Genomic DNA, 22,769 nt, shown 5'->3' with positions numbered 1-22,769 from the left:
AAAACGGCAGCAAAGCAGATACTGGGGATTGAACCCACGACTTCATGCATACAAAGCACGCGATCTACCACTGAGCTACACCCCGACAAGAACCAATGCCATTGGTGTACTGTTATCATTGCAAGACAAATGTACAGACTTGCAAAAGACTAATGTTAAGCTGTTGCATTTTCCCATGCTTTTAGAACAACCGACAATGTCACAAATACATTGGAAAGAGCATACCAAAGCAAAGAAGAACAGACAGATGTTGAATTGGACAGAGGTCCAACTAAAAAGCAGAAAACCAGAAGGTAACACAGACATTAGAGCACCCTCAATTAAAACATGCAGTGAGGTAGGAAGGTTTTGAGCAACAAGTATGGTAAACTGCAATTAAGCCACTGTACTTTTTTCTTGCATCAACAAATAGGGACAAACAGAGATCAAACCTGTGAGCTTCAGTTCACAAGACCAACGCCAGGCAACTTGGCAATTGCGCCACTTCTACAATATAAGTGTGGGCTTGAGAACACAGGGCAGAGTTGTCTGTGAAAGGCAGTTGAGTAGAAATCTATAGCATGCAATTATGAAGCCTATAAGAAATGAGATTTATAAAGCTACTTCATCAGCAAATGCCTTGTAAACATGCCGATTTTATTGTGCAATTTCCAGAGACATGGGCTTTATGTTTACTTTCAAGTTGCAAAACAGCAGAAATGGAGATGCTGGGGATTGAACCCAGGACCTCATACATGCAAAGCATGCGCTCTACCACTGAGCTACATCCCCTCACAAAAGTCGCGTATGTGTACACTGTCATCCTGGCAACAAAACTCTGCAGACTTCCAAAGACAGCATCCTTAAGATGCTGCATTGTTTCCATGCTTTTAGGGCAACCTACAGTCTCAGAGATATGTTTGAAAGAGCATGCTAAAGCAAGCCAGAAATTTTCAACAGAAAGACACAACAGCCCTTCAGGCACGGAAAGGGATCAAGGCTGTGATCGTCGGTTTACGAGATCGACACCTTGCCATTTGGCCACAATGCCAGACAACAAGCAATGTCCTGTCATTTAGTAGACACAACATAGCACCCGCAATCAGGCAATGCACCGAGGAAGGAGGTTCCTGAGGAACAAGTATGGAGACCTTTAATTAAGCTTCTTTGCTTGTTGTCTTGCATGAACAAAAATGCATGAAAGTGGATAAAACCCACGTTCTTCTGGTTACAAGACCAACGCCAAGCCACTTGGACATTGTGCCATGTAGAGTGGGGACATATAGTTTGAGAACTCACAGCAGAGTTGACTCTCAAAAGGACTTAAGAAGAAATCTATAGCATGCTATTATGAAGGCTACAAACCAGATCTATCAAGGTTCTTCATCAGCAAATGCCTTGTACAAATGCACCTTTTTTGCAAATTCTATAGATGTGTACTTCATGTTTTATTTCAAGGTGCAAAACGGCAGCAAAGCAGATACTGGGGATTGAACCCACGACTTCATGCATGCAAAGCACGCGATCTACCACTGAGCTACACCCCGACAAGAACCAATGCCATTGGTGTACTGTTATCATTGCAAGACAAATGTACAGACTTGCAAAAGACTAATGTTAAGCTGTTGCATTTTCCCATGCTTTTAGAACAACCGACAATGTCACAAATACATTGGAAAGAGCATACCAAAGCAAAGAAGAACAGACAGATGTTGAATTGGACAGAGGTCCAACTAAAAAGCAGAAAACCAGAAGGTAACACAGACATTAGAGCACCCTCAATTAAAACATGCAGTGAGGTAGGAAGGTTTTGAGCAACAGGTATGGTAAACTGCAATTAAGCCACTTTACTTTTTTCTTGCATCAACAAATAGGGACAAACAGAGATCAAACCTGTGAGCTTCAGTTCACAAGACCAACACCAGGCAACTTGGCAATTGCGCCACTTCTACAATATAAGTGTGGGCTTGAGAACACAGGGCAGAGTTGTCTGTGAAAGGCAGTTGAGTAGAAATCTATAGCATGCAATTATGAAGCCTATAAGAAATGAGATTTATAAAGCTACTTCATCAGCAAATGCCTTGTACACATGCCGATTTTATTGTGCAATTTCCAGAGACATGGGCTTTATGTTTACTGTCAAGTTGCAAAACAGCAGAAATGGAGATGCTGGGGATTGAACCCAGGACCTCATACATGCAAAGCATGCGCTCTACCACTGAGCTACATCCCCTCACAAAAGTCACATATGTGTACACTGTCATCCTGGCAACAAAACTCTGCAGACTTCCAAAGACAGCATCCTTAAGATGCTGCATTGTTTCCATGCTTTTAGGGCAACCTACAGTCTCAGAGATATGTTTGAAAGAGCATGCTAAAGCAAGCCAGAAATTTTCAACAGAAAGACACAACAGCCCTTCAGGCACGGAAAGGGATCAAGGCTGTGATCGTCGGTTTACGAGATCGACACCTTGCCATTTGGCCACAATGCCAGACAACAAGCAATGTCCTGTCATTTAGTAGATACAACATAGCACCCGCAATCAGGCAATGCACCGAGGAAGGAGGTTCCTGAGGAACAAGTATGGAGACCTTTAATTAAGCTTCTTTGCTTGTTGTCTTGCATGAACAAAAATGCATGAAAGTGGATAAAACCCACGTTCTTCTGGTTACAAGACCAACGCCAAGCCACTTGGACATTGTGCCATGTAGAGTGGGGACATATAGTTTGAGAACTCACAGCAGACTTGACTCTCAAAAGGACTTAAGAAGAAATCTATAGCATGCCATTATGAAGGCTACAAACCAGATCTATCAAGGTTCTTTATTCAGCAAATGCCTTGTACAAATGCGCCGTTTTTGCAAATTCTATAGATGTGTGCTTCATGTTTAACTTCAATGCATGAAACAGCAGCAATGGAGATACTGGGGACTGAACCCAGCATGCGCTCTACCACTGAGCTACATCACCACATTAAACCTTAAAATCCGGGTGCCCCGTATGTCTATTGCCTCTCTGAAGGATGCTCTGTTCAGCAATGGGTTCTTTGGCTAAGATTTGGTTTTACAAAGTAGAATCCATGCATTTCACTCCATTTTAATAGATATTACCTTTAAAGGAGTTTAGTTCAGATCCAGGTGCCCCTTTTGTCAAGTCCCTTGCTTAAGGTGGGTTGCATTGAAGGGGGTATAGCTCAGTGGTAGAGCATTTGACTGCAGATCAAGAGGTCCCCAGTTCAAATCTGGGTGCCCCCTATGTCCAGTCCCTCTCTTAAGGGTGCTAAGTTCAGCAATGGGTACTTAGGCTAAGATTTGGTTTTACAAAGTAGGATCCATGCATTTCAGTTCATTTTAGTACTTACTATGTTCCAGGGGGTATAGCTCAGTGGTAGAGCATTTGACTGCAGATCAAGAGGTCCCCGGTTCAAATCCGGGTGCCCCCTGTATCCAGTCCATTGCTTAAAGGCTGTACTTTTAGCAATTCCTGTTGGCTACCAGTTTACATTTGTGTAATCTGGCTAAGATTTGTTGTTACAAGGTAGAATCCATACATTTTAAGCCGGTGTATATCGAAAGGAGTATAGCTCAGTGGTACAGCATTTGACTGCAGATCAAGAGGTCCTCGCTTCAAATCTGGGTGCCCCCTATGCCCAGTGCTTCTCATAAAAAGGTGCTATGTTCAGGAATGGGTATAGGTTGCTTTGGCTAAGATTTGCTTTCACAAAGTAGAATCCATGCATTTCAGTTCATAGGGTTCCCCTTATGTACAGTCCATCTCTTAAGGGTGCTATATTCAGCAATGGGTATTGGCTACCTTTTAGGGTACTTTGGTTAAGATTTGCTTTCACATAGTAGAATCCATGCATTTTAGTCCATTTTAATAGATATTACCTTCAAGGGAGTATAGTTCAGATCCGGGTGCCCCTTTTGTCCAATCCCTTGCTTAAGGGCTATTTTTTATCTGACTAAGATCAATGTAGGATCCATATATTTTAAGGGAGGTTGTATTGAAGGGGGCATAGCTCAGTGGTAGGGAGTTTGACTACAGATCAAGAGGTCCCCGGTTCAAATCCGCATGACCAATATGTCCATTTCCTCTCTTAAGGCTGCTTTGTGTTTAGCAGAGAGTTTTGCCTACCAGTATATATTTAGGTACTTTGGTTAAGATTTGGTTTCACACCGCACAATCCATACATTTCAGTTCATTTAATAGATATTACTTTTACGATCAGTGGGAGAGCATTTGACTGCATAGCAAGAGGTCCCCGGTTCAAATCCGGGTGCCCCCTATGTCTAGTCCCTCTCTTAAGAGACCTACGTTCAGCAAAGGGCACTTGGCCATTGTGCCACTTAGACTGGGGACATATAGTTTGAGAACTCACAGCAGAGTTGAATCTGAAAAGGACTTCAGCAGAAATCTATAGCATGCCTTTATGAAGGCTACAAACCAGATCTATCAAGGTTCTTCATCAGCAAAAATGCCTTGTACAAATGCACCTTTTTTGCAAATTCTATAGATGTGTGCTTTATGGACTTGAGAGCACAGGGCAGAGTTGTCTGCGAAAGGCAGTTGAGTAGAACTCTATAGCATGCAATTATGAAGCCTATAAGAAATCAAATTTATCAAACTACTTCATCAGCAAATGCCTTGTACAAATGCCGATTTTATTGTGCAAATTTATGCCTACTTTCAAGTTGCAAAACAGCAGAAATGGAGATGCTGGGGATTGAACCCAGGACCTCATACATGCGAAGCATGCGCTCTACCACTGAGCTACATCCCCTCACAAAGTTAATTGCTTTGTATGGTGTCATCCTGATAACAAAACTCTGGAGACTTGCAAAAGCAGCATCCTTAAACTGCTGCATTGTTTCCATGCTTTTAGGACAACCTACAGTCTCAGAGATATGTTTGAAAGAGCATGCTAAAGCAAGCCAAACATTTTCAACAGAAAGACACAACACCCCTTCAGGCACGGACGGGGGTCGAACCCGTGATCTTCGGTTTACGAGACCGACGCCTTACCACTTGGCCACCATGCCAGACAGCAAGCAATGTCCTGTCACTTAGTAGATACAACATAGCACCCGCAATCAATCAATGCACTGAGCAAGGAGGTTTTTGAGGAACAAGTATGGAAAGCTTTAATTAAGCTTCTTTGCTTGTTGTCTTGCATGAACAAAACTGCATGAACGTGGATCAAACCCACATTCTTCTGTTCACAAGACCAATGCCAAGCCACTTGGACATTGTGCCACGTAGACTGGGGACATATAGTTTGAGAACTCACAGCAGAGTTGACTCTCAAAAGGACTTAAGAAGAAATCTATCTAAATTATGAAGGCTACAAACCAGATCTATCAAGGTTCTTCATCAGCAAATGCCTTGTACAAATGCACCTTTTTTGCAAATTCTATAGATGTGTGCTTCATGTTTTATTTCAAGGTGCAAAACGGCAGCAAAGCAGATACTGGGGATTGAACCCACGACTTCATGCATGCAAAGCACGCGATCTACCACTGAGCTACACCCCGACAAGAACCAATGCCATTGGTGTACTGTTATCATTGCAAGACAAATGTACAGACTTGCAAAAGACTAATGTTAAGCTGTTGCATTTTCCCATGCTTTTAGAACAACCGACAATGTCACAAATACATTGGAAAGAGCATACCAAAGCAAAGAAGAACAGACAGATGTTGAATTGGACAGAGGTCCAACTAAAAAGCAGAAAACCAGAAGGTAACACAGACATTAGAGCACCCTCAATTAAAACATGCAGTGAGGTAGGAAGGTTTTGAGCAACAAGTATGGTAAACTGCAATTAAGCCACTTTACTTTTTTCTTGCATCAACAAATAGGGACAAACAGAGATCAAACCTGTGAGCTTCAGTTCACAAGACCAACACCAGGCAACTTGGCAATTGCGCCACTTCTACAATATAAGTGTGGGCTTGAGAACACAGGGCAGAGTTGTCTGTGAAAGGCAGTTGAGTAGAAATCTATAGCATGCAATTATGAAGCCTATAAGAAATGAGATTTATAAAGCTACTTCATCAGCAAATGCCTTGTACACATGCCGATTTTATTGTGCAATTTCCAGAGACATGGGCTTTATGTTTACTGTCAAGTTGCAAAACAGCAGAAATGGAGATGCTGGGGATTGAACCCAGGACCTCATACATGCAAAGCATGCGCTCTACCACTGAGCTACATCCCCTCACAAAAGTCGCATATGTGTACACTGTCATCCTGGCAACAAAACTCTGCAGACTTCCAAAGACAGCATCCTTAAGATGCTGCATTGTTTCCATGCTTTTAGGGCAACCTACAGTCTCAGAGATATGTTTGAAAGAGCATGCTAAAGCAAGCCAGAAATTTTCAACAGAAAGACACAACAGCCCTTCAGGCACGGAAAGGGATCAAGGCTGTGATCGTCGGTTTACGAGATCGACACCTTGCCATTTGGCCACAATGCCAGACAACAAGCAATGTCCTGTCATTTAGTAGATACAACATAGCACCCACAATCAGGCAATGCACCGAGGAAGGAGGTTCCTGAGGAACAAGTATGGAGACCTTTAATTAAGCTTCTTTGCTTGTTGTCTTGCATGAAGAAAAATGCATGAAAGTGGATAAAACCCACGTTCTTCTGGTTACAAGACCAACGCCAAGCCACTTGGACATTGTGCCATGTAGAGTGGGGACATATAGTTTGAGAACTCACAGCAGACTTGACTCTCAAAAGGACTTAAGAAGAAATCTATAGCATGCCATTATGAAGGCTACAAACCAGATCTATCAAGGTTCTTTATTCAGCAAATGCCTTGTACAAATGCGCCGTTTTTGCAAATTCTATAGATGTGTGCTTCATGTTTAACTTCAATGCATGAAACAGCAGCAATGGAGATACTGGGGACTGAACCCAGCATGCGCTCTACCACTGAGCTACATCACCACATTAAACCTTAAAATCCGGGTGCCCCGTATGTCTATTGCCTCTCTGAAGGATGCTCTGTTCAGCAATGGGTTCTTTGGCTAAGATTTGGTTTTACAAAGTAGAATCCATGCATTTCACTCCATTTTAATAGATATTACCTTTAAAGGAGTTTAGTTCAGATCCAGGTGCCCCTTTTGTCAAGTCCCTTGCTTAAGGTGGGTTGCATTGAAGGGGGTATAGCTCAGTGGTAGAGCATTTGACTGCAGATCAAGAGGTCCCCAGTTCAAATCTGGGTGCCCCCTATGTCCAGTCCCTCTCTTAAGGGTGCTAAGTTCAGCAATGGGTACTTATGCTAAGATTTGCTTTTACAAAGTAGGATCCATGCATTTCAGTTCATTTTAGTACTTACTATGTTCCAGGGGGTATAGCTCAGTGGTAGAGCATTTGACTGCAGATCAAGAGGTCCCCGGTTCAAATCCGGGTGCCCCCTGTATCCAGTCCATTGCTTAAAGGCTGTACTTTTAGCAATGCCTGTTGGCTACCAGTTTACATTTGTGTAATCTGGCTAAGATTTGTTGTTACAAGGTAGAATCCATACATTTTAAGCCGGTGTATATCGAAAGGAGTATAGCTCAGTGGTACAGCATTTGACTGCAGATCAAGAGGTCCTCGCTTCAAATCTGGGTGCCCCCTATGCCCAGTGCTTCTCATAAAAAGGTGCTATGTTCAGGAATGGGTATAGGTTGCTTTGGCTAAGATTTGCTTTCACAAAGTAGAATCCATGCATTTCAGTTCATAGGGTTCCCCTTATGTCCAGTCCATCTCTTAAGGGTGCTATATTCAGCAATGGGTATTGGCTACCTTTTAGGGTACTTTGGTTAAGATTTGCTTTCACATAGTAGAATCCATGCATTTTAGTCCATTTTAATAGATATTACCTTCAAGGGAGTATAGTTCAGATCCGGGTGCCCCTTTTGTCCAATCCCTTGCTTAAGGGCTATTTTTTATCTGACTAAGATCAATGTAGGATCCATATATTTTAAGGGAGGTTGTATTGAAGGGGGCATAGCTCAGTGGTAGGGAGTTTGACTACAGATCAAGAGGTCCCCGGTTCAAATCCGCATGACCAATATGTCCATTTCCTCTCTTAAGGCTGCTTTGTGTTTAGCAGTGAGTTTTGCCTACCAGTATATATTTAGGTACTTTGGTTAAGATTTGGTTTCACACCGCACAATCCATACATTTCAGTTCATTTAATAGATATTACTTTTACGATCAGTGGGAGAGCATTTGACTGCATAGCAAGAGGTCCCCGGTTCAAATCCGGGTGCCCCCTATGTCTAGTCCCTCTCTTAAGAGACCTACGTTCAGCAAAGGGCACTTGGCCATTGTGCCACGTAGACTGGGGACATATAGTTTGAGAACTCACAGCAGAGTTGAATCTGAAAAGGACTTCAGCAGAAATCTATAGCATGCCTTTATGAAGGCTACAAACCAGATCTATCAAGGTTCTTCATCAGCAAAAATGCCTTGTACAAATGCACCTTTTTTGCAAATTCTATAGATGTGTGCTTTATGGACTTGAGAGCACAGGGCAGAGTTGTCTGCGAAAGGCAGTTGAGTAGAACTCTATAGCATGCAATTATGAAGCCTATAAGAAATCAAATTTATCAAACTACTTCATCAGCAAATGCCTTGTACAAATGCCGATTTTATTGTGCAAATTTCTGCCTACTTTCAAGTTGCAAAACAGCAGAAATGGAGATGCTGGGGATTGAACCCAGGACCTCATACATGCGAAGCATGCGCTCTACCACTGAGCTACATCCCCTCACAAAGTTAATTGCTTTGTATGGTGTCATCCTGATAACAAAACTCTGGAGACTTGCAAAAGCAGCATCCTTAAACTGCTGCATTGTTTCCATGCTTTTAGGACAACCTACAGTCTCAGAGATATGTTTGAAAGAGCATGCTAAAGCAAGCCAAACATTTTCAACAGAAAGACACAACACCCCTTCAGGCACGGACGGGGGTCGAACCCGTGATCTTCGGTTTACGAGACCGACGCCTTACCACTTGGCCACCATGCCAGACAGCAAGCAATGTCCTGTCACTTAGTAGATACAACATAGCACCCGCAATCAATCAATGCACTGAGCAAGGAGGTTTTTGAGGAACAAGTATGGAAAGCTTTAATTAAGCTTCTTTGCTTGTTGTCTTGCATGAACAAAACTGCATGAACGTGGATCAAACCCACATTCTTTTGTTCACAAGACCAATGCCAAGCCACTTGGACATTGTGCCACGTAGACTGGGGACATATAGTTTGAGAACTCACAGCAGAGTTGACTCTCAAAAGGACTTAAGAAGAAATCTATAGCATGCTATTATGAAGGCTACAAACCAGATCTATCAAGGTTCTTCATCAGCAAATGCCTTGTACAAATGCACCTTTTTTGCAAATTCTATAGATGTGTGCTTCATGTTTTATTTCAAGGTGCAAAACGGCAGCAAAGCAGATACTGGGGATTGAACCCACGACTTCATGCATACAAAGCACGCGATCTACCACTGAGCTACACCCCGACAAGAACCAATGCCATTGGTGTACTGTTATCATTGCAAGACAAATGTACAGACTTGCAAAAGACTAATGTTAAGCTGTTGCATTTTCCCATGCTTTTAGAACAACCGACAATGTCACAAATACATTGGAAAGAGCATACCAAAGCAAAGAAGAACAGACAGATGTTGAATTGGACAGAGGTCCAACTAAAAAGCAGAAAACCAGAAGGTAACACAGACATTAGAGCACCCTCAATTAAAACATGCAGTGAGGTAGGAAGGTTTTGAGCAACAAGTATGGTAAACTGCAATTAAGCCACTGTACTTTTTTCTTGCATCAACAAATAGGGACAAACAGAGATCAAACCTGTGAGCTTCAGTTCACAAGACCAACGCCAGGCAACTTGGCAATTGCGCCACTTCTACAATATAAGTGTGGGCTTGAGAACACAGGGCAGAGTTGTCTGTGAAAGGCAGTTGAGTAGAAATCTATAGCATGCAATTATGAAGCCTATAAGAAATGAGATTTATAAAGCTACTTCATCAGCAAATGCCTTGTAAACATGCCGATTTTATTGTGCAATTTCCAGAGACATGGGCTTTATGTTTACTTTCAAGTTGCAAAACAGCAGAAATGGAGATGCTGGGGATTGAACCCAGGACCTCATACATGCAAAGCATGCGCTCTACCACTGAGCTACATCCCCTCACAAAAGTCACGTATGTGTACACTGTCATCCTGGCAACAAAACTCTGCAGACTTCCAAAGACAGCATCCTTAAGATGCTGCATTGTTTCCATGCTTTTAGGGCAACCTACAGTCTCAGAGATATGTTTGAAAGAGCATGCTAAAGCAAGCCAGAAATTTTCAACAGAAAGACACAACAGCCCTTCAGGCACGGAAAGGGATCAAGGCTGTGATCGTCGGTTTACGAGATCGACACCTTGCCATTTGGCCACAATGCCAGACAACAAGCAATGTCCTGTCATTTAGTAGACACAACATAGCACCCGCAATCAGGCAATGCACCGAGGAAGGAGGTTCCTGAGGAACAAGTATGGAGACCTTTAATTAAGCTTCTTTGCTTGTTGTCTTGCATGAACAAAAATGCATGAAAGTGGATAAAACCCACGTTCTTCTGGTTACAAGACCAATGCCAAGCCACTTGGACATTGTGCCATGTAGAGTGGGGACATATAGTTTGAGAACTCACAGCAGAGTTGACTCTCAAAAGGACTTAAGAAGAAATCTATAGCATGCTATTATGAAGGCTACAAACCAGATCTATCAAGGTTCTTCATCAGCAAATGCCTTGTACAAATGCACCTTTTTTGCAAATTCTATAGATGTGTACTTCATGTTTTATTTCAAGGTGCAAAACGGCAGCAAAGCAGATACTGGGGATTGAACCCACGACTTCATGCATGCAAAGCACGCGATCTACCACTGAGCTACACCCCGACAAGAACCAATGCCATTGGTGTACTGTTATCATTGCAAGACAAATGTACAGACTTGCAAAAGACTAATGTTAAGCTGTTGCATTTTCCCATGCTTTTAGAACAACCGACAATGTCACAAATACATTGGAAAGAGCATACCAAAGCAAAGAAGAACAGACAGATGTTGAATTGGACAGAGGTCCAACTAAAAAGCAGAAAACCAGAAGGTAACACAGACATTAGAGCACCCTCAATTAAAACATGCAGTGAGGTAGGAAGGTTTTGAGCAACAAGTATGGTAAACTGCAATTAAGCCACTTTACTTTTTTCTTGCATCAACAAATAGGGACAAACAGAGATCAAACCTGTGAGCTTCAGTTCACAAGACCAACACCAGGCAACTTGGCAATTGCGCCACTTCTACAATATAAGTGTGGGCTTGAGAACACAGGGCAGAGTTGTCTGTGAAAGGCAGTTGAGTAGAAATCTATAGCATGCAATTATGAAGCCTATAAGAAATGAGATTTATAAAGCTACTTCATCAGCAAATGCCTTGTACACATGCCGATTTTATTGTGCAATTTCCAGAGACATGGGCTTTATGTTTACTGTCAAGTTGCAAAACAGCAGAAATGGAGATGCTGGGGATTGAACCCAGGACCTCATACATGCAAAGCATGCGCTCTACCACTGAGCTACATCCCCTCACAAAAGTCACATATGTGTACACTGTCATCCTGGCAACAAAACTCTGCAGACTTCCAAAGACAGCATCCTTAAGATGCTGCATTGTTTCCATGCTTTTAGGGCAACCTACAGTCTCAGAGATATGTTTGAAAGAGCATGCTAAAGCAAGCCAGAAATTTTCAACAGAAAGACACAACAGCCCTTCAGGCACGGAAAGGGATCAAGGCTGTGATCGTCGGTTTACGAGATCGACACCTTGCCATTTGGCCACAATGCCAGACAACAAGCAATGTCCTGTCATTTAGTAGATACAACATAGCACCCGCAATCAGGCAATGCACCGAGGAAGGAGGTTCCTGAGGAACAAGTATGGAGACCTTTAATTAAGCTTCTTTGCTTGTTGTCTTGCATGAAGAAAAATGCATGAAAGTGGATAAAACCCACGTTCTTCTGGTTACAAGACCAACGCCAAGCCACTTGGACATTGTGCCATGTAGAGTGGGGACATATAGTTTGAGAACTCACAGCAGACTTGACTCTCAAAAGGACTTAAGAAGAAATCTATAGCATGCCATTATGAAGGCTACAAACCAGATCTATCAAGGTTCTTTATTCAGCAAATGCCTTGTACAAATGCGCCGTTTTTGCAAATTCTATAGATGTGTGCTTCATGTTTAACTTCAATGCATGAAACAGCAGCAATGGAGATACTGGGGACTGAACCCAGCATGCGCTCTACCACTGAGCTACATCACCACATTAAACCTTAAAATCCGGGTGCCCCGTATGTCTATTGCCTCTCTGAAGGATGCTCTGTTCAGCAATGGGTTCTTTGGCTAAGATTTGGTTTTACAAAGTAGAATCCATGCATTTCACTCCATTTTAATAGATATTACCTTTAAAGGAGTTTAGTTCAGATCCAGGTGCCCCTTTTGTCAAGTCCCTTGCTTAAGGTGGGTTGCATTGAAGGGGGTATAGCTCAGTGGTAGAGCATTTGACTGCAGATCAAGAGGTCCCCAGTTCAAATCTGGGTGCCCCCTATGTCCAGTCCCTCTCTTAAGGGTGCTAAGTTCAGCAATGGGTACTTATGCTAAGATTTGCTTTTACAAAGTAGGATCCATGCATTTCAGTTCATTTTAGTACTTACTATGTTCCAGGGGGTATAGCTCAGTGGTAGAGCATTTGACTGCAGATCAAGAGGTCCCCGGTTCAAATCCGGGTGCCCCCTGTATCCAGTCCATTGCTTAAAGGCTGTACTTTTAGCAATGCCTGTTGGCTACCAGTTTACATTTGTGTAATCTGGCTAAGATTTGTTGTTACAAGGTAGAATCCATACATTTTAAGCCGGTGTATATCGAAAGGAGTATAGCTCAGTGGTACAGCATTTGACTGCAGATCAAGAGGTCCTCGCTTCAAATCTGGGTGCCCCCTATGCCCAGTGCTTCTCATAAAAAGGTGCTATGTTCAGGAATGGGTATAGGTTGCTTTGGCTAAGATTTGCTTTCACAAAGTAGAATCCATGCATTTCAGTTCATAGGGTTCCCCTTATGTCCAGTCCATCTCTTAAGGGTGCTATATTCAGCAATGGGTATTGGCTACCTTTTAGGGTACTTTGGTTAAGATTTGCTTTCACATAGTAGAATCCATGCATTTTAGTCCATTTTAATAGATATTACCTTCAAGGGAGTATAGTTCAGATCCGGGTGCCCCTTTTGTCCAATCCCTTGCTTAAGGGCTATTTTTTATCTGACTAAGATCAATGTAGGATCCATATATTTTAAGGGAGGTTGTATTGAAGGGGGCATAGCTCAGTGGTAGGGAGTTTGACTACAGATCAAGAGGTCCCCGGTTCAAATCCGCATGACCAATATGTCCATTTCCTCTCTTAAGGCTGCTTTGTGTTTAGCAGAGAGTTTTGCCTACCAGTATATATTTAGGTACTTTGGTTAAGATTTGGTTTCACACCGCACAATCCATACATTTCAGTTCATTTAATAGATATTACTTTTACGATCAGTGGGAGAGCATTTGACTGCATAGCAAGAGGTCCCCGGTTCAAATCCGGGTGCCCCCTATGTCTAGTCCCTCTCTTAAGAGACCTACGTTCAGCAAAGGGCACTTGGCCATTGTGCCACTTAGACTGGGGACATATAGTTTGAGAACTCACAGCAGAGTTGAATCTGAAAAGGACTTCAGCAGAAATCTATAGCATGCCTTTATGAAGGCTACAAACCAGATCTATCAAGGTTCTTCATCAGCAAAAATGCCTTGTACAAATGCACCTTTTTTGCAAATTCTATAGATGTGTGCTTTATGGACTTGAGAGCACAGGGCAGAGTTGTCTGCGAAAGGCAGTTGAGTAGAACTCTATAGCATGCAATTATGAAGCCTATAAGAAATCAAATTTATCAAACTACTTCATCAGCAAATGCCTTGTACAAATGCCGATTTTATTGTGCAAATTTATGCCTACTTTCAAGTTGCAAAACAGCAGAAATGGAGATGCTGGGGATTGAACCCAGGACCTCATACATGCGAAGCATGCGCTCTACCACTGAGCTACATCCCCTCACAAAGTTAATTGCTTTGTATGGTGTCATCCTGATAACAAAACTCTGGAGACTTGCAAAAGCAGCATCCTTAAACTGCTGCATTGTTTCCATGCTTTTAGGACAACCTACAGTCTCAGAGATATGTTTGAAAGAGCATGCTAAAGCAAGCCAAACATTTTCAACAGAAAGACACAACACCCCTTCAGGCACGGACGGGGGTCGAACCCGTGATCTTCGGTTTACAAGACCGACGCCTTACCACTTGGCCACCATGCCAGACAGCAAGCAATGTCCTGTCACTTAGTAGATACAACATAGCACCCGCAATCAATCAATGCACTGAGCAAGGAGGTTTTTGAGGAACAAGTATGGAAAGCTTTAATTAAGCTTCTTTGCTTGTTGTCTTGCATGAACAAAACTGCATGAACGTGGATCAAACCCACATTCTTCTGTTCACAAGACCAATGCCAAGCCACTTGGACATTGTGCCACGTAGACTGGGGACATATAGTTTGAGAACTCACAGCAGAGTTGACTCTCAAAAGGACTTAAGAAGAAATCTATCTAAATTATGAAGGCTACAAACCAGATCTATCAAGGTTCTTCATCAGCAAATGCCTTGTACAAATGCACCTTTTTTGCAAATTCTATAGATGTGTGCTTCATGTTTTATTTCAAGGTGCAAAACGGCAGCAAAGCAGATACTGGGGATTGAACTGGCGATCTACCACTGAGCTACACCCCGACAAGAACCAATGCCATTGGTGTACTGTTATCATTGCAAGACAAATGTACAGACTTGCAAAAGACTAATGTTAAGCTGTTGCATTTTCCCATGCTTTTAGAACAACCGACAATGTCACAAATACATTGGAAAGAGCATACCAAAGCAAAGAAGAACAGACAGATGTTGAATTGGACAGAGGTCCAACTAAAAAGCAGAAAACCAGAAGGTAACACAGACATTAGAGCACCCTCAATTAAAACATGCAGTGAGGTAGGAAGGTTTTGAGCAACAAGTATGGTAAACTGCAATTAAACCACTTTACTTTTTTCTTGCATCAACAAATAGGGACAAACAGAGATCAAACCTGTGAGCTTCAGTTCACAAGACCAACGCCAGGCAACTTGGCAATTGCGCCACTTCTACAATATAAGTGTGGGCTTGAGAACACAGGGCAGAGTTGTCTGTGAAAGGCAGTTGAGTAGAAATCTATAGCATGCAATTATGAAGCCTATAAGAAATGAGATTTATAAAGCTACTTCATCAGCAAATGCCTTGTACACATGCCGATTTTATTGTGCAATTTCCAGAGACATGGGCTTTATGTTTACTTTCAAGTTGCAAAACAGCAGAAATGGAGATGCTGGGGATTGAACGCAGGACCTCATACATGCAAAGCATGCGCTCTACCACTGAGCTACATCCCCTCACAAAAGTCGCGTATGTGTACACTGTCATCCTGGCAACAAAACTCTGCAGACTTCCAAAGACAGCATCCTTAAGATGCTGCATTGTTTCCATGCTTTTAGGGCAACCTACAGTCTCAGAGATATGTTTGAAAGAGCATGCTAAAGCAAGCCAGAAATTTTCAACAGAAAGACACAACAGCCCTTCAGGCACGGAAAGGGATCAAGGCTGTGATCGTCGGTTTACGAGATCGACACCTTGCCATTTGGCCACAATGCCAGACAACAAGCAATGTCCTGTCATTTAGTAGATACAACATAGCACCCGCAATCAGGCAATGCACCGAGGAAGGAGGTTCCTGAGGAACAAGTATGGAGACCTTTAATTAAGCTTCTTTGCTTGTTGTCTTGCATGAACAAAAATGCATGAAAGTGGATAAAACCCATGTTCTTCTGGTTACAAGACCAACGCCAAGCCACTTGGACATTGTGCCATGTAGAGTGGGGACATATAGTTTGAGAACTCACAGCAGACTTGACTCTCAAAAGGACTTAAGAAGAAAGCTATAGCATGCCATTATGAAGGCTACAAACCAGATCTATCAAGGTTCTTTATTCAGCAAATGCCTTGTACAAATGCACTGTTTTTGCAAATTCTATAGATGTGTGCTTCATGTTTAACTTCAATGCATGAAACAGCAGCAATGGAGATACTGGGGATTGAACCCAGGACCTCATACACGCAAAGCATGCGCTCTACCACTGAGCTACCTCACCACATTAAACCTTAAAATCCGGGTGCCCCGTATGTCTATTGCCTCTCTGAAGGATGCTCTGTTCAGCAATGGGTTCTTTGGCTAAGATTTGGTTTTACAAAGTAGAATCCATGCATTTCACTCCATTTTAATAGATATTACCTTTAAAGGAGTTTAGTTCAGATCCAGGTGCCCCTTTTGTCAAGTCCCTTGCTTAAGGTGGGTTGCATTGAAGGGGGTATAGCTCAGTGGTAGAGCATTTGACTGCAGATCAAGAGGTCCCCAGTTCAAATCTGGGTGCCCCCTATGTCCAGTCCCTCTCTTAAGGGTGCTAAGTTCAGCAACGGGTACTTAGGCTAAGATTTGGTTTTACAAAGTAGGATCCATGCATTTCAGTTCATTTTAGTACTTACTATGTTCCGAGGGTATAGCTCAGTGGTAGAGCATTTGACTGCAGCTCAAGAGGTCCCCGGTTCAAATCCGGGTGCCCCCTGTATCCAGTCCCTTGCTTAAAGGCTGTACTTTTAGCAATGCCTGTTGGCTACCAGTTTACATTTGTGTAATCTGGCTAAGATTTGTTGTTACAAGGTAGAATCCATACATTTTAAGCCGGTGTATATCGAAAGGAGTATAGCTCAGTGGTACAGCATTTGACTGCAGATCAAGAGGTCCTCGCTTCAAATCTGGGTGCCCCCTATGCCCAGTGCTTCTCATAAAAAGGTGCTATGTTCAGGAATGGGTATAGGTTGCTTTGGCTAAGATTTGCTTTCACAAAGTAGAATCCATGCATTTCAGTTCATAGGGTTCCCCTTATGTCCAGTCCATCTCTTAAGGGTGCTATATTCAGCAATGGGTATTGGCTACCTTTTAGGGTACTTTGGCTAAGATTTGCTTTCACATAGTAGAATCCATGCATTTTAGTCCATTTTAATAGATATTACCTTCAAGGGAGTATAGTTCAGATCCGGGTGCCCCTTTTGTCCAATCCCTTGCTTAAGGGCTATTTTTTATCTGACTAAGAAAAAAAAGATATTGAAGGGGGCATAGCTCAGTGGTAGGGAGTTTGACTACAGATCAAGAGGTCCCCGGTTCAAATCCGCATGACCAATATGTCCATTTCCTCTCTTAAGGCTGCTTTGTGTTTAGCAGTGAGTTTTGCCTACCAGTATATATTTAGGTACTTTGGTTAAGATTTGGTTTCACACCGCACAATCCATACATTTCAGTTCATTTAATAGATATTACTTTTACGATCAGTGGGAGAGCATTTGACTGCATAGCAAGAGGTCCCCGGTTCAAATCCGGGTGCCCCCTATGTCTAGTCCCTCTCTTAAGAGACCTACGTTCAGCAAAGGGCACTTGGCCATTGTGCCACGTAGACTGGGGACATATAGTTTGAGAACTCACAGCAGAGTTGAATCTGAAAAGGACTTCAGCAGAAATCTATAGCATGCCTTTATGAAGGCTACAAACCAGATCTATCAAGGTTCTTCATCAGCAAAAATGCCTTGTACAAATGCACCTTTTTTGCAAATTCTATAGATGTGTGCTTTATGGACTTGAGAGCACAGGGCAGAGTTGTCTGCGAAAGGCAGTTGAGTAGAACTCTATAGCATGCAATTATGAAGCCTATAAGAAATCAAATTTATCAAACTACTTCATCAGCAAATGCCTTGTACAAATGCCGATTTTATTGTGCAAATTTCTGCCTACTTTCAAGTTGCAAAACAGCAGAAATGGAGATGCTGGGGATTGAACCCAGGACCTCATACATGCGAAGCATGCGCTCTACCACTGAGCTACATCCCCTCACAAAGTTAATTGCTTTGTATGGTGTCATCCTGATAACAAAACTCTGGAGACTTGCAAAAGCAGCATCCTTAAACTGCTGCATTGTTTCCATGCTTTTAGGACAACCTACAGTCTCAGAGATATGTTTGAAAGAGCATGCTAAAGCAAGCCAAACATTTTCAACAGAAAGACACAACACCCCTTCAGGCACGGACGGGGGTCGAACCCGTGATCTTCGGTTTACGAGACCGACGCCTTACCACTTGGCCACCATGCCAGACAGCAAGCAATGTCCTGTCACTTAGTAGATACAACATAGCACCCGCAATCAATCAATGCACTGAGCAAGGAGGTTTTTGAGGAACAAGTATGGAAAGCTTTAATTAAGCTTCTTTGCTTGTTGTCTTGCATGAACAAAACTGCATGAACGTGGATCAAACCCACATTCTTCTGTTCACAAGACCAATGCCAAGCCACTTGGACATTGTGCCACGTAGACTGGGGACATATAGTTTGAGAACTCACAGCAGAGTTGACTCTCAAAAGGACTTAAGAAGAAATCTATAGCATGCTATTATGAAGGCTACAAACCAGATCTATCAAGGTTCTTCATCAGCAAATGCCTTGTACAAATGCACCTTTTTTGCAAATTCTATAGATGTGTGCTTCATGTTTTATTTCAAGGTGCAAAACGGCAGCAAAGCAGATACTGGGGATTGAACCCACGACTTCATGCATACAAAGCACGCGATCTACCACTGAGCTACACCCCGACAAGAACCAATGCCATTGGTGTACTGTTATCATTGCAAGACAAATGTACAGACTTGCAAAAGACTAATGTTAAGCTGTTGCATTTTCCCATGCTTTTAGAACAACCGACAATGTCACAAATACATTGGAAAGAGCATACCAAAGCAAAGAAGAACAGACAGATGTTGAATTGGACAGAGGTCCAACTAAAAAGCAGAAAACCAGAAGGTAACACAGACATTAGAGCACCCTCAATTAAAACATGCAGTGAGGTAGGAAGGTTTTGAGCAACAAGTATGGTAAACTGCAATTAAGCCACTGTACTTTTTTCTTGCATCAACAAATAGGGACAAACAGAGATCAAACCTGTGAGCTTCAGTTCACAAGACCAACGCCAGGCAACTTGGCAATTGCGCCACTTCTACAATATAAGTGTGGGCTTGAGAACACAGGGCAGAGTTGTCTGTGAAAGGCAGTTGAGTAGAAATCTATAGCATGCAATTATGAAGCCTATAAGAAATGAGATTTATAAAGCTACTTCATCAGCAAATGCCTTGTAAACATGCCGATTTTATTGTGCAATTTCCAGAGACATGGGCTTTATGTTTACTTTCAAGTTGCAAAACAGCAGAAATGGAGATGCTGGGGATTGAACCCAGGACCTCATACATGCAAAGCATGCGCTCTACCACTGAGCTACATCCCCTCACAAAAGTTGCGTATGTGTACACTGTCATCCTGGCAACAAAACTCTGCAGACTTCCAAAGACAGCATCCTTAAGATGCTGCATTGTTTCCATGCTTTTAGGGCAACCTACAGTCTCAGAGATATGTTTGAAAGAGCATGCTAAAGCAAGCCAGAAATTTTCAACAGAAAGACACAACAGCCCTTCAGGCACGGAAAGGGATCAAGGCTGTGATCGTCGGTTTACGAGATCGACACCTTGCCATTTGGCCACAATGCCAGACAACAAGCAATGTCCTGTCATTTAGTAGACACAACATAGCACCCGCAATCAGGCAATGCACCGAGGAAGGAGGTTCCTGAGGAACAAGTATGGAGACCTTTAATTAAGCTTCTTTGCTTGTTGTCTTGCATGAACAAAAATGCATGAAAGTGGATAAAACCCACGTTCTTCTGGTTACAAGACCAACGCCAAGCCACTTGGACATTGTGCCATGTAGAGTGGGGACATATAGTTTGAGAACTCACAGCAGAGTTGACTCTCAAAAGGACTTAAGAAGAAATCTATAGCATGCTATTATGAAGGCTACAAACCAGATCTATCAAGGTTCTTCATCAGCAAATGCCTTGTACAAATGCACCTTTTTTGCAAATTCTATAGATGTGTACTTCATGTTTTATTTCAAGGTGCAAAACGGCAGCAAAGCAGATACTGGGGATTGAACCCACGACTTCATGCATGCAAAGCACGCGATCTACCACTGAGCTACACCCCGACAAGAACCAATGCCATTGGTGTACTGTTATCATTGCAAGACAAATGTACAGACTTGCAAAAGACTAATGTTAAGCTGTTGCATTTTCCCATGCTTTTAGAACAACCGACAATGTCACAAATACATTGGAAAGAGCATACCAAAGCAAAGAAGAACAGACAGATGTTGAATTGGACAGAGGTCCAACTAAAAAGCAGAAAACCAGAAGGTAACACAGACATTAGAGCACCCTCAATTAAAACATGCAGTGAGGTAGGAAGGTTTTGAGCAACAAGTATGGTAAACTGCAATTAAGCCACTTTACTTTTTTCTTGCATCAACAAATAGGGACAAACAGAGATCAAACCTGTGAGCTTCAGTTCACAAGACCAACACCAGGCAACTTGGCAATTGCGCCACTTCTACAATATAAGTGTGGGCTTGAGAACACAGGGCAGAGTTGTCTGTGAAAGGCAGTTGAGTAGAAATCTATAGCATGCAATTATGAAGCCTATAAGAAATGAGATTTATAAAGCTACTTCATCAGCAAATGCCTTGTACACATGCCGATTTTATTGTGCAATTTCCAGAGACATGGGCTTTATGTTTACTGTCAAGTTGCAAAACAGCAGAAATGGAGATGCTGGGGATTGAACCCAGGACCTCATACATGCAAAGCATGCGCTCTACCACTGAGCTACATCCCCTCACAAAAGTCACATATGTGTACACTGTCATCCTGGCAACAAAACTCTGCAGACTTCCAAAGACAGCATCCTTAAGATGCTGCATTGTTTCCATGCTTTTAGGGCAACCTACAGTCTCAGAGATATGTTTGAAAGAGCATGCTAAAGCAAGCCAGAAATTTTCAACAGAAAGACACAACAGCCCTTCAGGCACGGAAAGGGATCAAGGCTGTGATCGTCGGTTTACGAGATCGACACCTTGCCATTTGGCCACAATGCCAGACAACAAGCAATGTCCTGTCATTTAGTAGATACAACATAGCACCCGCAATCAGGCAATGCACCGAGGAAGGAGGTTCCTGAGGAACAAGTATGGAGACCTTTAATTAAGCTTCTTTGCTTGTTGTCTTGCATGAAGAAAAATGCATGAAAGTGGATAAAACCCACGTTCTTCTGGTTACAAGACCAACGCCAAGCCACTTGGACATTGTGCCATGTAGAGTGGGGACATATAGTTTGAGAACTCACAGCAGACTTGACTCTCAAAAGGACTTAAGAAGAAATCTATAGCATGCCATTATGAAGGCTACAAACCAGATCTATCAAGGTTCTTTATTCAGCAAATGCCTTGTACAAATGCGCCGTTTTTGCAAATTCTATAGATGTGTGCTTCATGTTTAACTTCAATGCATGAAACAGCAGCAATGGAGATACTGGGGACTGAACCCAGCATGCGCTCTACCACTGAGCTACATCACCACATTAAACCTTAAAATCCGGGTGCCCCGTATGTCTATTGCCTCTCTGAAGGATGCTCTGTTCAGCAATGGGTTCTTTGGCTAAGATTTGGTTTTACAAAGTAGAATCCATGCATTTCACTCCATTTTAATAGATATTACCTTTAAAGGAGTTTAGTTCAGATCCAGGTGCCCCTTTTGTCAAGTCCCTTGCTTAAGGTGGGTTGCATTGAAGGGGGTATAGCTCAGTGGTAGAGCATTTGACTGCAGATCAAGAGGTCCCCAGTTCAAATCTGGGTGCCCCCTATGTCCAGTCCCTCTCTTAAGGGTGCTAAGTTCAGCAATGGGTACTTAGGCTAAGATTTGGTTTTACAAAGTAGGATCCATGCATTTCAGTTCATTTTAGTACTTACTATGTTCCAGGGGGTATAGCTCAGTGGTAGAGCATTTGACTGCAGATCAAGAGGTCCCCGGTTCAAATCCGGGTGCCCCCTGTATCCAGTCCATTGCTTAAAGGCTGTACTTTTAGCAATTCCTGTTGGCTACCAGTTTACATTTGTGTAATCTGGCTAAGATTTGTTGTTACAAGGTAGAATCCATACATTTTAAGCCGGTGTATATCGAAAGGAGTATAGCTCAGTGGTACAGCATTTGACTGCAGATCAAGAGGTCCTCGCTTCAAATCTGGGTGCCCCCTATGCCCAGTGCTTCTCATAAAAAGGTGCTATGTTCAGGAATGGGTATAGGTTGCTTTGGCTAAGATTTGCTTTCACAAAGTAGAATCCATGCATTTCAGTTCATAGGGTTCCCCTTATGTACAGTCCATCTCTTAAGGGTGCTATATTCAGCAATGGGTATTGGCTACCTTTTAGGGTACTTTGGTTAAGATTTGCTTTCACATAGTAGAATCCATGCATTTTAGTCCATTTTAATAGATATTACCTTCAAGGGAGTATAGTTCAGATCCGGGTGCCCCTTTTGTCCAATCCCTTGCTTAAGGGCTATTTTTTATCTGACTAAGATCAATGTA

General features: G+C 42.5%; 27 non-coding genes across 27 annotated transcripts; 10 read left to right on the top strand and 17 right to left on the bottom strand.

Moving 5' to 3' along the window:
- Positions 1-699: 699 nt before the first annotated feature.
- Positions 700-771, bottom strand: trnaa-ugc (transfer RNA alanine (anticodon UGC)). Its single transcript has one exon. It is a non-coding gene; the product is annotated as a tRNA-Ala (tRNA).
- A 1,369-nt stretch (positions 772-2,140) lies between these two features.
- On the bottom strand, positions 2,141-2,212 carry trnaa-ugc (transfer RNA alanine (anticodon UGC)). The gene has a single exon. It is a non-coding gene; the product is annotated as a tRNA-Ala (tRNA).
- A 950-nt stretch (positions 2,213-3,162) lies between these two features.
- On the top strand, positions 3,163-3,234 carry trnac-gca (transfer RNA cysteine (anticodon GCA)). Its single transcript has one exon. It is a non-coding gene; the product is annotated as a tRNA-Cys (tRNA).
- Positions 3,235-3,350: 116 nt separating this feature from the next.
- trnac-gca (transfer RNA cysteine (anticodon GCA)) lies at positions 3,351-3,422 on the top strand. The gene has a single exon. It is a non-coding gene; the product is annotated as a tRNA-Cys (tRNA).
- Positions 3,423-4,691: 1,269 nt separating this feature from the next.
- On the bottom strand, positions 4,692-4,763 carry trnaa-cgc (transfer RNA alanine (anticodon CGC)). Its single transcript has one exon. It is a non-coding gene; the product is annotated as a tRNA-Ala (tRNA).
- Positions 4,764-4,950: 187 nt separating this feature from the next.
- trnat-cgu (transfer RNA threonine (anticodon CGU)) lies at positions 4,951-5,022 on the bottom strand. The gene has a single exon. It is a non-coding gene; the product is annotated as a tRNA-Thr (tRNA).
- Positions 5,023-6,128: 1,106 nt separating this feature from the next.
- On the bottom strand, positions 6,129-6,200 carry trnaa-ugc (transfer RNA alanine (anticodon UGC)). Its single transcript has one exon. It is a non-coding gene; the product is annotated as a tRNA-Ala (tRNA).
- A 950-nt stretch (positions 6,201-7,150) lies between these two features.
- On the top strand, positions 7,151-7,222 carry trnac-gca (transfer RNA cysteine (anticodon GCA)). The gene has a single exon. It is a non-coding gene; the product is annotated as a tRNA-Cys (tRNA).
- A 116-nt stretch (positions 7,223-7,338) lies between these two features.
- trnac-gca (transfer RNA cysteine (anticodon GCA)) lies at positions 7,339-7,410 on the top strand. Its single transcript has one exon. It is a non-coding gene; the product is annotated as a tRNA-Cys (tRNA).
- A 1,269-nt stretch (positions 7,411-8,679) lies between these two features.
- On the bottom strand, positions 8,680-8,751 carry trnaa-cgc (transfer RNA alanine (anticodon CGC)). Its single transcript has one exon. It is a non-coding gene; the product is annotated as a tRNA-Ala (tRNA).
- A 187-nt stretch (positions 8,752-8,938) lies between these two features.
- Positions 8,939-9,010, bottom strand: trnat-cgu (transfer RNA threonine (anticodon CGU)). The gene has a single exon. It is a non-coding gene; the product is annotated as a tRNA-Thr (tRNA).
- A 1,110-nt stretch (positions 9,011-10,120) lies between these two features.
- On the bottom strand, positions 10,121-10,192 carry trnaa-ugc (transfer RNA alanine (anticodon UGC)). The gene has a single exon. It is a non-coding gene; the product is annotated as a tRNA-Ala (tRNA).
- Positions 10,193-11,561: 1,369 nt separating this feature from the next.
- Positions 11,562-11,633, bottom strand: trnaa-ugc (transfer RNA alanine (anticodon UGC)). The gene has a single exon. It is a non-coding gene; the product is annotated as a tRNA-Ala (tRNA).
- A 950-nt stretch (positions 11,634-12,583) lies between these two features.
- On the top strand, positions 12,584-12,655 carry trnac-gca (transfer RNA cysteine (anticodon GCA)). The gene has a single exon. It is a non-coding gene; the product is annotated as a tRNA-Cys (tRNA).
- A 116-nt stretch (positions 12,656-12,771) lies between these two features.
- Positions 12,772-12,843, top strand: trnac-gca (transfer RNA cysteine (anticodon GCA)). Its single transcript has one exon. It is a non-coding gene; the product is annotated as a tRNA-Cys (tRNA).
- Positions 12,844-14,112: 1,269 nt separating this feature from the next.
- Positions 14,113-14,184, bottom strand: trnaa-cgc (transfer RNA alanine (anticodon CGC)). Its single transcript has one exon. It is a non-coding gene; the product is annotated as a tRNA-Ala (tRNA).
- Positions 14,185-14,371: 187 nt separating this feature from the next.
- Positions 14,372-14,443, bottom strand: trnat-ugu (transfer RNA threonine (anticodon UGU)). Its single transcript has one exon. It is a non-coding gene; the product is annotated as a tRNA-Thr (tRNA).
- A 1,083-nt stretch (positions 14,444-15,526) lies between these two features.
- trnaa-ugc (transfer RNA alanine (anticodon UGC)) lies at positions 15,527-15,598 on the bottom strand. Its single transcript has one exon. It is a non-coding gene; the product is annotated as a tRNA-Ala (tRNA).
- A 684-nt stretch (positions 15,599-16,282) lies between these two features.
- trnaa-ugc (transfer RNA alanine (anticodon UGC)) lies at positions 16,283-16,354 on the bottom strand. The gene has a single exon. It is a non-coding gene; the product is annotated as a tRNA-Ala (tRNA).
- A 212-nt stretch (positions 16,355-16,566) lies between these two features.
- On the top strand, positions 16,567-16,638 carry trnac-gca (transfer RNA cysteine (anticodon GCA)). The gene has a single exon. It is a non-coding gene; the product is annotated as a tRNA-Cys (tRNA).
- Positions 16,639-16,753: 115 nt separating this feature from the next.
- Positions 16,754-16,825, top strand: trnac-gca (transfer RNA cysteine (anticodon GCA)). Its single transcript has one exon. It is a non-coding gene; the product is annotated as a tRNA-Cys (tRNA).
- Positions 16,826-18,069: 1,244 nt separating this feature from the next.
- On the bottom strand, positions 18,070-18,141 carry trnaa-cgc (transfer RNA alanine (anticodon CGC)). The gene has a single exon. It is a non-coding gene; the product is annotated as a tRNA-Ala (tRNA).
- Positions 18,142-18,328: 187 nt separating this feature from the next.
- trnat-cgu (transfer RNA threonine (anticodon CGU)) lies at positions 18,329-18,400 on the bottom strand. Its single transcript has one exon. It is a non-coding gene; the product is annotated as a tRNA-Thr (tRNA).
- Positions 18,401-19,510: 1,110 nt separating this feature from the next.
- On the bottom strand, positions 19,511-19,582 carry trnaa-ugc (transfer RNA alanine (anticodon UGC)). Its single transcript has one exon. It is a non-coding gene; the product is annotated as a tRNA-Ala (tRNA).
- A 1,369-nt stretch (positions 19,583-20,951) lies between these two features.
- On the bottom strand, positions 20,952-21,023 carry trnaa-ugc (transfer RNA alanine (anticodon UGC)). The gene has a single exon. It is a non-coding gene; the product is annotated as a tRNA-Ala (tRNA).
- Positions 21,024-21,973: 950 nt separating this feature from the next.
- trnac-gca (transfer RNA cysteine (anticodon GCA)) lies at positions 21,974-22,045 on the top strand. Its single transcript has one exon. It is a non-coding gene; the product is annotated as a tRNA-Cys (tRNA).
- A 116-nt stretch (positions 22,046-22,161) lies between these two features.
- Positions 22,162-22,233, top strand: trnac-gca (transfer RNA cysteine (anticodon GCA)). The gene has a single exon. It is a non-coding gene; the product is annotated as a tRNA-Cys (tRNA).
- The last annotated feature ends 536 nt before the right edge of the window (positions 22,234-22,769 follow it).

This window comes from Astyanax mexicanus, chromosome 11 (genome assembly GCF_023375975.1).
Source record: "Astyanax mexicanus isolate ESR-SI-001 chromosome 11, AstMex3_surface, whole genome shotgun sequence".
NCBI classification, from domain to species: domain Eukaryota; kingdom Metazoa; phylum Chordata; class Actinopteri; order Characiformes; family Acestrorhamphidae; genus Astyanax; species Astyanax mexicanus.
Note: the sequence above shows the minus strand (reverse complement) of the source record. Positions and strands in the feature narration are given on the sequence as shown.